This window comes from Danio aesculapii, chromosome 19 (assembly GCF_903798145.1).
Source record: "Danio aesculapii chromosome 19, fDanAes4.1, whole genome shotgun sequence".
Lineage (NCBI taxonomy): Eukaryota > Metazoa > Chordata > Actinopteri > Cypriniformes > Danionidae > Danio > Danio aesculapii.
In genome coordinates, this window is record NC_079453.1 from 5180086 (window position 1) to 5193036 (window position 12951).

The 12951-nt window shown below is 37.6% G+C and overlaps 1 protein-coding gene across 1 annotated transcript in view; it reads left to right on the forward strand.

The window, feature by feature from the left end:
- col22a1 (collagen, type XXII, alpha 1) overlaps positions 1-12951 on the forward strand; it is a 132275-nt gene that overhangs the window by 30035 nt on the left and 89289 nt on the right. The gene's annotated exons all lie outside the window — the stretch shown is intronic.

Sequence of the window (12951 nt, forward strand, 5' to 3'; positions counted from 1 at the left end):
TCTACATCTTTGAAAATAAATGTAAATGAGCAATTGCCATGAATGCCTCAACCTTGCCATAAAAAAAGTTTTCACCAAAATAGCAAAACCCTTTCTTAGTTGTTTGTGTAGGCTTGTACTTTACAGTACTGTTAAAATACTCAACCAATCTGCCAATTACACATCTGTCACATGCGTAACGGAGAGATGTCACTTACATAGGCACGTTTTTCCTCATAAATGCTGAAATGAAATAAAAAAAACTCTTATTAGACTAGCATTATTTCTTTTGGGTTGTGCAATTTAATTCGCATACACTCACTGGCCACTTTATTAGGTACACCTGTCCAACTGCTTGTAAACGCAAATTTCTAACCAGCCAATCACATGGCAGCAACTCAAAGTATTTAGGCATGTAGACATGGTCAAGACGATCTGCTGCAGTTCAAACCGAGCATCAGAGTGGGTAAGAAAGGTTATCTAAGTGACTTTGAACGTGGCATGGTTGTTGGTGCCAGACGGGCTGGTCTGACTATTTCAGAAATTGCTGATCTACTTGGATTTTCTATTGGATTGAGATCTGGTGGTTGTGAAGGCCATTTGAGTACAGTGAACTCATTGTCATGGTCATTGTCAAGCTCAAATGTCACATTGGTAATGCTGGAATTGCTAAAATCTATATTTATGATGTAAAATACTGCTTTTTTTGCATCGTTTTCAAACTTTTCTCAGATGCGGTCTGCTTGTCTGTAATTATACTACAAACAATGATAACAAGTGTTGTCATGGGAATTGAGTTGAGTTTTAAGGTTTGCGTCTGAATGTTTGTGGGTCACTGTGCATTCTTCTTTGCTTCGATCATTTTATCTGCTTAGATCTGTTTGGCTGCGGTTCTTTCGAATTGCACTGACTAGACTGGATCTCTCCTCCTTTGGTGGCTGTAAGTGTTAATTACGGTGTCTTGCTCCCGTAATCTGTGATATTCACAAGAACAACAAGCGAAATCTTCAGGGAAATTCCAGGTTCACATCATGAGATTGTCACAGATGTTGAAGCTGCCAACATCTGCATGCTGTTTCTGCATATTGCTAAAGCAAGGCCAAAATGGACAAACATTCACTCACTTGAGATCGCTGGATCTCATTCACAATAACCTATGGACTACAAATCCGCCATTCATGGACTACATATTCATACATGCACTCCGTACGCACACATGCTTCCTCATTTCCACTGATTAGACTCCCACAGCTGATGCAGCTTCTGGACTAATGACACACACTACTTTAACAGCACACACACTCACTTCCCTTGCCGACTCTTGTTTTTTGTAAAGTGACATTACAACGCGTTTCTCCTAGTCTTGGTTTCCTGTGTTTTGACCCTATTCTCGTTTATACTTTTGTCCCTGTTCGCCGCCTGCCTTCCGACCTCTCGCCTGTGTTTGACTACGATTCTGGACTGCCTTTATCTTTTTGCACCTGTGTTGACCATTGCTTTCCTGACTTTGAATAAACCTGCACGTGGATCCGAACTTCAGTTGTCTCAGTCACTCCCTGTGTTACAATCAGGGTGTCCGCAGGGTCTTAATGCCTTAAATTATCTGAAATATTGTGTTGTGAATAATTTTTATGTCCATGTAAATTTATACGCAATGAGACTAACACTATTCTATCTCAAACGTTTAACAAAAGTTTATTACCTGTATTTAACGACATGGTTTAATTATCTTCCTTACAATAACATTTGTTTTTAATGATTTTTTTTTACGTTTCAACTGGCCATTAGGAAAAATCCTTAGCATTTAGCTTTGTGTAAGTCTGAAATTTCTTTCATAATGGACTGAAATAGGTCTTAAAAAGTCTTATATTTGACTTGATGAAACCTGTAGAAATCCTGATTGTGTCCTCATAAATGATGATTTGCCCACCCTTCCCCCCCCAAAATGTAGATAAATATCTGGTGCAGTTTGAGGAATGTGTAAGATATGTTTTGAAGGTTTGAAAAGTTCAAGTGGGAATACAGTCAATCGCATTTCCAAAAGCGGTCTCTGAATTCTCATCAATCAACATATGTGTGTCTGAAACCGACTTTTCTCAAAGTTTTTCCTCAGTCTTTTGTTCTGAAAGTGTCTCACTTTTGCAAGCTGTTTTATTTATTTTTTTATTAACATTTGCAATACATCAGATAAATTGGTCTGCTGTTCATTGGTCTGTTGTAAGTACTGCACTAATTCAATTACATGGTTCATATAACTTCAAAAAAGTATTAATATCTATACAGTAGGCTACTATTAATAAAACTTTATGGAATTACTTTCAGAAAATACATTTAAAGTGCATTTGGAAGATATCCTCTCCAAAGGGATGGGGTTTATTTGGTTTATTTACTCACTGCCTGAGAATCAAACCTATTTTTGTAATATAAGATATAGGGAGCAATGGTAACTAGTAAAATGACTTAATAGCGCCCCCTACAGAATTTCAATGAAGCTTCCTTCACGCTCTCACATTCATTCATTAAATTTCCTCCGGCTTAGTTCCTTATTTATCAACTGTCACTACAGCGGAATGAACCGCCAACTATTCCAGCATATGTTTTACGCAGTGGATGCCCACAACCCAGCGACAACCCAGTATGTGTTAATGTCTGCTCGGGTCGTATTTAATATTGTCATCGTGCTGCTGTCATGTCCAGCCATTGTTTTTGTCGCGGGAGCAATAGCAAGGATGACTGGAGGAGAACCAGCTTGATCTGGCCAATGGCATCAGGATTACAGACTCTGAGGTGCCGTACAGGCCAAACACCTGCAGCACGAAATAAGTAGATTTACTTCTAAAAGGCTTACGGTATGTTTTAAATACATTTACAAAGACGAAAACGAAGTAAATGTTTTTGAAGAAAGATGTTTTTGCTATAATTTTAGTTAGTTTCAGTTTTCAGTTTCAATTAGTTCTAGTTTTTTTTTCTTAACTCTCATTTTTAGTTTCTTTTTTAATAACGAATTTTTTTTTATTCTAGTTTTCGTTTTCGTTAACTATAATAACCTTGTTTGGATCCTATTTTAACATCAGGAATTTTTAAAAAAGAGACTTCTTGTGTTTATATCACTCCAGTATGACTGTGGACAACACTAAACCTGCACAGTTCTGTCCAAACAGCTTTCAAAAGTTGATTTAGCATCATAGGTGCCCTTTAAAACATTATGCATTAAATGCTGTGAGGAAAAAACCCCATCAGGACATCAGTTTAGCGCATATGTCTGGATCAAAGACACTTGTTTTAACCATATCGATGTTTGTAACGCTGACCCACTGTGACTATGTTAAAGCGTTGTCGTAGCGTTTTCACGCGGTGACATCTTTCACTTCAGAGGGCTTGTTTCCATAGAGTTGCGTTCCAAACTAAAGTGTCCATGTGTTTGGATCAAAGACCTGCATCGTAACTCGCTCATCTGCGCCGCGCCACAAACCCGCTCCAGCCCTTCTCGCTCTCTCTCTCTCACTGTTTAAATTAAGACTCGCTCGTGATTATATGCTTTCACTCGCCAGGCCCAAATTACAGGTCCTGTTGGCCATGCGAGGTTCCTCCAGGCTTAGAAACGCTACTGGGAGAGAGAGTCATGCCTAGCGCATGGAGACACAGAGACAAACAGAGATTGGTGGAAATGAGCCGATGAGACGCCAACAGCTGGAGGAAGAATTGAACATGGTGTGAAATCAAACAAACAGCTCCAGTGAATACATTAAACTCCTAATGTGCACTGAGAACACCTGGATACATTATTCTAATTTTTACCATCATACACTTTCAGAGGTGCAAATAAACTCAACCCAGGCTCATTCTGAAAACGTACCTCCACGGACGTTTCTGGAGGCCACGAAATACGTTCCGGCGGCACGTTTTTTATTTGATATGTAAAAAATAAATAAATACTGCTAAAAATAAAAGTAATAATATACAGAATAATAAAAACAGTCAGCAGAACGTTTCTGGAGGCCGCGAAATACGTCCCGGCGGCACGTTTTTTATTTGATATGTAAGAAATAAATAAATACTGCTAGAAATTAAAGTAATAAAATATAGAATAATAAAAACAGTCAGCAGAACGTTTCTGGAGGCCGCGAAACACGTCCCGGCGGCACGTTTTTTATTTGATATGTAAAAAATAAATAAATACTGCTAGAAATAAAAGTAATAAAATACAGAATAATAAAAACAGTCAGCAGAACGTTTCTGGAGGCTGCGAAATACGTCCCGGCGGCACGTTTTTTATTTGATATGTAAAAAATAAATAAATACTGCTAGAAATAAAAGTGATAAAATACAGAATAATAAAAACAGTCAGCAGAACGTTTCTGGAGGCCGCGAAATACGTCCCGGCGGCACGTTTTTTATTTGATATGTAAAAAATAAAGAAATACTGCTAGAAATAAAAGTAATAAAATACAGAATAATAAAAACAGTCAGCAGAACGTTTCTGGAGGCCGCGAAATACGTCCCGGCGGCACGTTTTTTATTTGATATGTAAAAAATAATTAAATACTGCTAGAAATAAAAGTAATAAAATACAGAATAATAAAAACAGTCAGCAGAACGTTTCTGGAGGCCGCGAAATACGTCCCGGCGGCACGTTTTTTATTTGATATGTAAAAAATAAATAAATACTGCTAGAAATAAAAGTAATAAAATACAGAATAATAAAAACAGTCAGCAGAACGTTTCTGGAGGCTGCGAAATACGTCCCGGCGGCACGTTTTTTATTTGATATGTAAAAAATAAATAAATACTGCTAAAAATAAATGTAATAAAATACAGAATAATAAAAACAGTCAGCAGAACGTTTCTGGAGGCTGCGAAATACGTCCCGGCGGCACGTTTTTTATTTGATATGTAAAAAATAAATAAATACTGCTAGAAATAAAAGTAATAAAATATAGAATAATAAAAACAGTCAGCAGAACGTTTCTGGAGGCCGCGAAATACGTCCCGGCGGCACGTTTTTATTTGATATCTAAAAAATAAATAAATACTGCTAGAAATAAAAGTAATAAAATATACAATAATAAAAACAGTCAGCAGAATGTTTCTGGAGGCCGCGAAATACGTCCCGGCGGCACGTGTTTTATTTGATATGTAAAAAATAAAGAAATACTGCTAGAAATAAAAGTAATAAAATACAGAATAATAAAAACAGTCAGCAGAACGTTTCTGGAGGCCGCGAAATACGTTTCGGCGGCACGTTTTTTATTTGATATGTAAAAAATAAATAAATACTGCTGGAAATAAAAGTAATAAAATACAGAATAATAAAAACAGTCAGCAGAACGTTTCTGGAGGCCACGAAATACGTCCCGGCGGCACGTTTTTTATTTGATATGTAAAAATAAATAAATACTGCTAGAAATAAAAGTAATAAAATACAGAATAATAAAAACAGTCAGCAGAACGTTTCTGGAGGCCGCGAAATACGTCCCGGCGGCACGTTTTTTATTTGATATGTAAAAAATAAATGAATACTGCTAGAAATAAAAGTAATAAAATACAGAATAATAAAAACAGTCAGCAGAACGTTTCTGGTGGCCGCGAAATACGTCCCGGCGGCACGTTTTTTATTTGATATGTTAAAAAATAAATAAATACTGCTAGAAATAAAAGTAATAAAATACAGAATAATAAAAACAGTCAGCAGAACGTTTCTGGAGGCCGCGAAATACGTCCCGGCGGCACGTTTTTTATTTGATATGTAAAAAATAAATAAATACTGCTAGAAATAAAAGTAAGAAAACACAGAATAATAAAAAGTCAGCAGAACGTTTCTGGAGGCCGCGAAATACGTCCCGGCGGCACGTTTTTTATTTGATATGTAAAAAATAAATAAATACTGCTAGAAATTAAAGTAATAAAATACAGAATAATAAAAACAGTCAGCAGAACGTTTCTGGAGGCCGCGAAATACGTTTCGGCGGCACGTTTTTTATTTGATATGTAAAAAATAAATAAATACTGCTGGAAATAAAAGTAATAAAATACAGAATAATAAAAACAGTCAGCAGAACGTTTCTGGAGGCCACGAAATACGTCCCGGCGGCACGTTTTTTATTTGATATGTAAAAAATAAATAAATACTGCTAGAAATAAAAGTAATAAAATACAGAATAATAAAAACAGTCAGCAGAACGTTTCTGGAGGCCGCGAAATACGTCCCGGCGGCACGTTTTTTATTTGATATGTAAAAAATAAATAAATACTGCTAGAAATAAAAGTAATAAAATACAGAATAATAAAAACAGTCAGCAGAACGTTTCTGGTGGCCGCGAAATACGTCCCGGCGGCACGTTTTTTATTTGATATGTTAAAAAATAAATAAATACTGCTAGAAATAAAAGTAATAAAATACAGAATAATAAAAACAGTCAGCAGAACGTTTCTGGAGGCCGCGAAATACGTCCCGGCGGCACGTTTTTTATTTGATATGTAAAAAATAAATAAATACTGCTAGAAATAAAAGTAAGAAAACACAGAATAATAAAAAGTCAGCAGAACGTTTCTGGAGGCCGCGAAATACGTCCCGGCGGCACGTTTTTTATTTGATATGTAAAAAATAAATAAATACTGCTAGAAATTAAAGTAATAAAATACAGAATAATAAAAACAGTCAGCAGAACGTTTCTGGAGGCTGCAAAATACGTCCCGGCGGCACGTTTTTTATTTGATATGTAAAAAATAAATAAATACTGCTAGAAATAAAAGTAATAAAATACAGAATAATAAAAACAGTCAGCAGAACGTTTCTGGAGGCCGCGAAATACGTCCCGGCGGCACGTTTTTTATTTGATATGTAAAAAATAAATAAATACTGCTAGAAATAAAAGTAATAAAATACAGAATAATAAAAACAGTCAGCAGAACGTTTCTGGTGGCCGCGAAATACGTCCCGGCGGCACGTTTTTCTGCAGTTTTTGTTTTCGCAAATCCGCCAGAGGTCACTGTGTACGCTTTTCGAGATCTCAAATTTCCTTCGCGAGTGCCATTCGCGAATACAGGCAGAAAAGTAAGTCCATTTTCTACATAATTATAATTATATATATAAAAATAGTTTATAATTATAATTATAATTATAAACTAGATTTCTGTATAAATAAAAGATTGTGTGTACTTACATATATGTGTATTATTTTAGTGTATTTTTGCAGAAAAATTATTTTATTTTATTAACTATTCTTTTGAGAACCTACTCCGGGTAAACCAGACTGTATAAATTCCTCTAGTTTGTCCATGGTTTTGAGAGCAATTTTGTTAGCTTGATACAGCTTTCATGTCACAAGACCTTGCATAAGCCTTGAAATCTCCCATAATGGCCAAAGATGTCAATTAAGAAAAACAGCACAGATGGAGCACAACAGTGTGTGAACGGCCTCCTAATGCTGGCCTGGCTGAAACCATGAGGGACTGACATGCTTCGAGAATGCGACAAAAAAGCTTGAAATATGAAAAATATTAATTCTTGTGTTACTTTTGTTATGTTATGCATTTTTTTTTTGTGCTTGACTGTTTACAGAGTGTCTGCTTCCCACATTCTCTGCCACCTGTTACTCACTGCAGACACACACACACTGGCCCAGACTGTCACATTCTCACATTACCACTAACTCCAAACACCCTTCAGTTTAAATAATCATTGCCTCTAGACTGTTTAAAGGAGCCTCTTTGCTGACACGAACACACCTGCCCTAAGAAAACAACACAAAAGTTCAATGAGTGAAATAGATCTTTCTACAGAGCCGTCGCATACACAAACCATCAGTGTTTCATGTACTGAAGCTGCTTTCAAGGCCAGACACTGCATGGAAAAAACACTTAATGCACATGTTAATTTTGAGATGTTATATCTTTTTATAAAGTGTTTTTGAGGTACAGAAAACATCCTAAAATAACATCCCCAAACTGACATTTAGATTATTATTAACATTGGCTGTTGTTGTTTAGCAATCTTTACCCTGCTGAAAAATCCAGCTTAAACCAGCCTAGGCTGGTTGGCTGGTTTTAGCTGGTTGACCAGCCTGGTTTTAGAGGGGTTTTGGCCATTTCCAGGCTGGTTTCCAGCTATTTCTAGCCTGGTCTTAGCTGGTCAGGCTGGAAAATGACCAGCTAAATCCAGCTAAAACCAGCCTGGTTTAAGCTGGACATAGCTGGCTTTGGCTGGGCTCCCAGCCTGCCTAGGCTGGTCAAGCTGGTTTTAGCTGGTCATCTCCCAGCCTGACCAGCTAAGACCAGGCTGGAAATAGCTGGAAACCAGCCTGGAAATGGCCAAAACCCCTCTAAAACCAGGAAGGTTAACCAGCTAAAACCAGCCTAGGCTGGTTTAAGCTGGATTTTTCAGCAGGGTAGCAATCTTCCATAAAAAAAATGCTGGGTTCAATCGATTTTTGCTCGGACAATATGAAGGAATTAAGTTAACTTACTAGTTTTTGCAAATTGAAGTGGATTGAACATAAAACAATGACGTTGTTGCCAAATAAATCTCAAGAATTGTGTTGTTTCAGCTCATTTTATTTAAGTAGTTTGAACAAACAGCAAGCATCATTCCTTCATTGTGATCAATTTGCTAAGATAAGAACCTCCAGCTCTTGCCTAGTGAAGTTTTTGGTTCTTGTCTTGTAATCCATGTCTAATTATCTCAATAGTTTACATTTTTCCTTTGAATATATTAATATCTTTCACGATTAATGTAACTAAACAAGCACATCTCATGTGTTTACCTTCAAAAACTTGACTGAAAATGGCGAGAAATGGCTGCTACTTTTAAACAGGATAATAAAGTGATGCAGGTAATATGCTATACTTTTAATTGTATTCGTAATACAAAAATATAAGACATTCTTAAAAACAGATGTGAGATCTTAAGGCAGGGGTCTCAAACTCAAATTGGTAGGGGGCCAGTTCATAGGAGGGCCATTTTAACATTCAAGCACAAGAAAAAAGTGGAAGTCTGACAGGGCCGTTGCTAAACATAAAGCTCTACTGGGGCACTTTACCTCTCTGACTTGTCATCCCTCCTTTTTGCTTCATCCAAAAAAATCTATCAGGAGGCATGCTTAGTAAGATCACCATGATATTGTTTAAACAAAAAAGGCTGTTACGCCAACACAATCTCAGGGCAATTCGTAACTTTTTGATTTAGTGGCTAATTCATATGAATTTGTACGATCTGATTCGTACATTTTCGTAGGATTTGCTCATCCTCCAATGACGGTTGGGTTTAGAGTGGGGTTAGGTGCCACGCCTCCTTTTTAAAATCGTACAATTTCGTACGACTGAACTCGTACAAATTCGTACAGATTAGCCACTAAACTGACAAAACGTAAAAAATACTTACGCATGAGCGGCGCGTGACAAGCAAGTAGCCTGCTTTTTGGCGCGCATGTTAACTACCGGGACTCGCACCGCAGAAGAGCAGCGTTTGCGAGAGGCGCTGGGTTCTCTGCGCACACGCGAAGATGCTCAGTTTGCTTTTTGATTAAACCACATTGCTTTCACCAGCGTTGGTTCGGTTGCACATAGAGAATAACGTCTTTATTCTGGAATTATACTTGTTTGTGTTCTGACCACATGTGCTTGGCTGTACACTATATCAATAAAGTGTTTAGACTTTTAAAAACACTGTAGTCATACATTGAGCCACTAAGCATTGTTCTTATGACGTTTTTCTACAGGAGGAAAACGCGAATTACATCCAAACACTTCAAAAATAGTCTGTGAACTCCAGCATAACACTGTATGACAATGCTTCAGATGACTGTTCTAGAGCCTACAGCTAATCAATCTGTCACATTTACGGGTCTAAAGAAAAATATTAATGATAAATGATCTTAAATAAAACAAATACATTTATAGAGATGGTATATAAGTATATAACTTTACTCACATGGGAAACGAGGCCACGTGAATGGTTTGTGAGCACAATTAAGTGCACACAGCATCCCATATCATCTGATAATTGTAAGAAATAAGTCCAAAAGGCAGCTGACTGTGTAAAGCCACATAAAACAAAACAAAAATAGGATGAATATGCCGAGATCAGTGGCTAATCTGCCGGATTCAGCTGAGGTGAAGTGACGGCGACCAGCGAGACCTAGCTGTCACTCAAGTGGCCACGCCCTTAATTATGCAAACTTAATATAACCTTATATAAAGGAAATGGATGAGTTATAAAAAAATTCACCCCCCTCACAGTTGTCATGGAGGGTAATAATAGCTATATGACACAAAATCGTTCTTTGTACCAGGCTGTAAACACCTTTTTTTCTGCTGTAAAGTTGGCCATTCTAACAGTGGGCTCAATTGCAATTTGCTCTATTATGGAGCCAGGACTAGCGGAATTTTAATGAATTGCAGTTTCAGTTACTTCCGTATTGGCTTCCCGAGGGAGAGCAGGAGGTTGTCGCTTGGTCCCACCCTGCAAATCTCAATCCAAAGCCAAACCTCCTGAATGCATTATTTAGAAAGTATCACTAGAATACATCACATAAAGTTCACCAGAAAGAAAACTTTATATTACAGTTAGTAATTAACAGGGTAATACACAGGGAATTACATAATTTGACAGGCAGGAAGGACAGCCTATCATAATGTTCGGGCCACATGTTTTGAGTGGGCAAATGTTTCAGTCGTGGAAATCACGTACACTGGTGGTTGGGGGAGGGGGGTAGGGATGGGTGACAGTCACGGAAATCACGCTCAGTGGGGCCGTCCGCTACGCCACTGTACATATAATGAATAGCCACTTAATTTAATGAACACTATCAGGATGTAAAGACACTCTCAACCAGCCTAACAAAAACATTTCTTTTTATTTTTCTACCCTATTCACCTGCAGAACCTTGCCTTAAATGCTTCATACAAACACACATCCACCCTTCACTGGGTTCTCCAGTAACGCCCAGGCCCCTTGTTGGCATCCCCATGGTTACAGACTATGTATTTGGTTATAGGAGTGCCCTGGTTTGGCCACTATAATACGGTTGAAGTCCAGAACTGGCAACCTCAATACACACACGCACGCACGCACGCCTATGCAGGAGCGCCAGTGACATAATTGCACATGAAAGGTTGTTTTTTAAGAACATCTGGTGCAGCAAGTGCAGTTTAATGAGTGTTGGCTACAGATCTGAGGCATTAATTAGTGGGCTGATATCCACACACATGCGCGCGCACACAGATCTACTATTTATAAACGAACAATGATGTCATGCTGGATCCCAGAGGCATGGGTTTTTGTGTGTAAGATCGTGGAAAGTAAAGCTAATCCTTTCATTTAATTGAAATGTTAGCGTATATTTTAAAACATGTAAAACACAAGTGGAGCAGTTAGACTGTAATTTGCTTTACTGTGATTCGTTTAGAATTGATGCCCTTTTTTGCCCATTACATGACTTTCTGACTTGAAGTTGATTGGTCAATCCAGGCACTTTGTTGCCAAATATTTTTGCATATTACTGACATTAAATAGTTACCTTTATCTGGAGTGATTATTGTATTTTGTATCTTTTTATGTTAGCAATAAATGATAAAAAGGGCGACGCAGTGGCACAGTAGGTAGTGCTGTTCTCCCTGCGTTCGCGTGGGTTTCCTCCGGGTGCTCCGGTTTCCCCCACAGTCCAACGACATGCGATACAGGTGAATTGAGAAGGCTAAATTGTCTGTAGTGTATGTGTGTGAATGAGTGTGTATGGATGTTTCAAAGAGACGAGTTGCGGGTGGAAGTGCATCCGCTGCGTAAAAACGTGCTGGATGAGTTGGCGGTTCATTCCGCTGTGCCGACCCCGGATTAATAAAGGGACTAAGCTGAAAAGAAAATGAATGAAGAATGAATAAATGATAAAAAAATTACCGTAAGTTGCTCCTGAAGAATCTAAGTATCTGAGAATCCTTTTGACAATTTTGTGTGTGTTGTTTCAAGCAAGCATTCATTTGTGTTGTGTTTTATTTTCATTTGTTTTTATTCATTTATTCTTCATTTAATTATTTTATTTAATCATTTTTTTGTCATTTATACAATTATCATTATATAATTTTATTGATCTTTAGTTAATGATTTGATAATTCTTGATTATTATTTGTCATTTTATTATGCTTCTATATTTCATTATTATTATTTCCCTTTGCTTCCTTGTTATTTCATTTTTCCATATTGATACAATCTTATTATTATTGTGAACTGTGGATTCAAGCGACACTTGTTTTCATGAGTAAGAGATAGGATCCTTTGTTAGATTCTTCATTCCAAAGTATGAGATGCTCTGCTAAATATGCCTAGCCTAGCACAAAGTATGTTTTTTGAGCTGTCTCATGGACTCCACCTAGTGATCGTAGATGGAAAGACATGCTAATTATAATCTACAACAGGTTTATTTAATTAATAAACGAAATAAAACAAATAATAAAACAAAGTGAAGTTTATATATAAACTAATTTCGAGAGGATCACATAATTATGATTAGGCACGGCTGGTTCTGCATTAGCTATAATCCACCAATCAGGCAATTCCTAACCCACTATAAAGAGCCAGGGTTTGTCAATACAGTCATCTTCGATTTGAAGAATCCCCCCTTCCACCCCTATTTCTCCACCTTTCCCTTTATAGGGTGGAATGGTGGCCCAGTGGTTAGCACTGTTGCCTCACAGCAGGAGCGTCAGCGGTTCTAGTCCTTTAACAGGCCGGCTGTCATTTCTGTGCATAGTTTGCAAGTTCTTCCCGTGCTCGCGTGGGTTTTCCCCGGGTTCTCCTGTTTCCTCCCACATTCCAAAAACATGCACAACAAGTGAATTGATCAATCTTAAATTAGAACTACAGACAAACTCTCATCCAGCAGCATATCTCTTCATACTGTAGCATTCATTGTAGTCATCAGCTCTTATCAAAGGGGGAGTTGTCGAGATCTACCTGAGCTCAAAGCTGCCCTCTCGCCC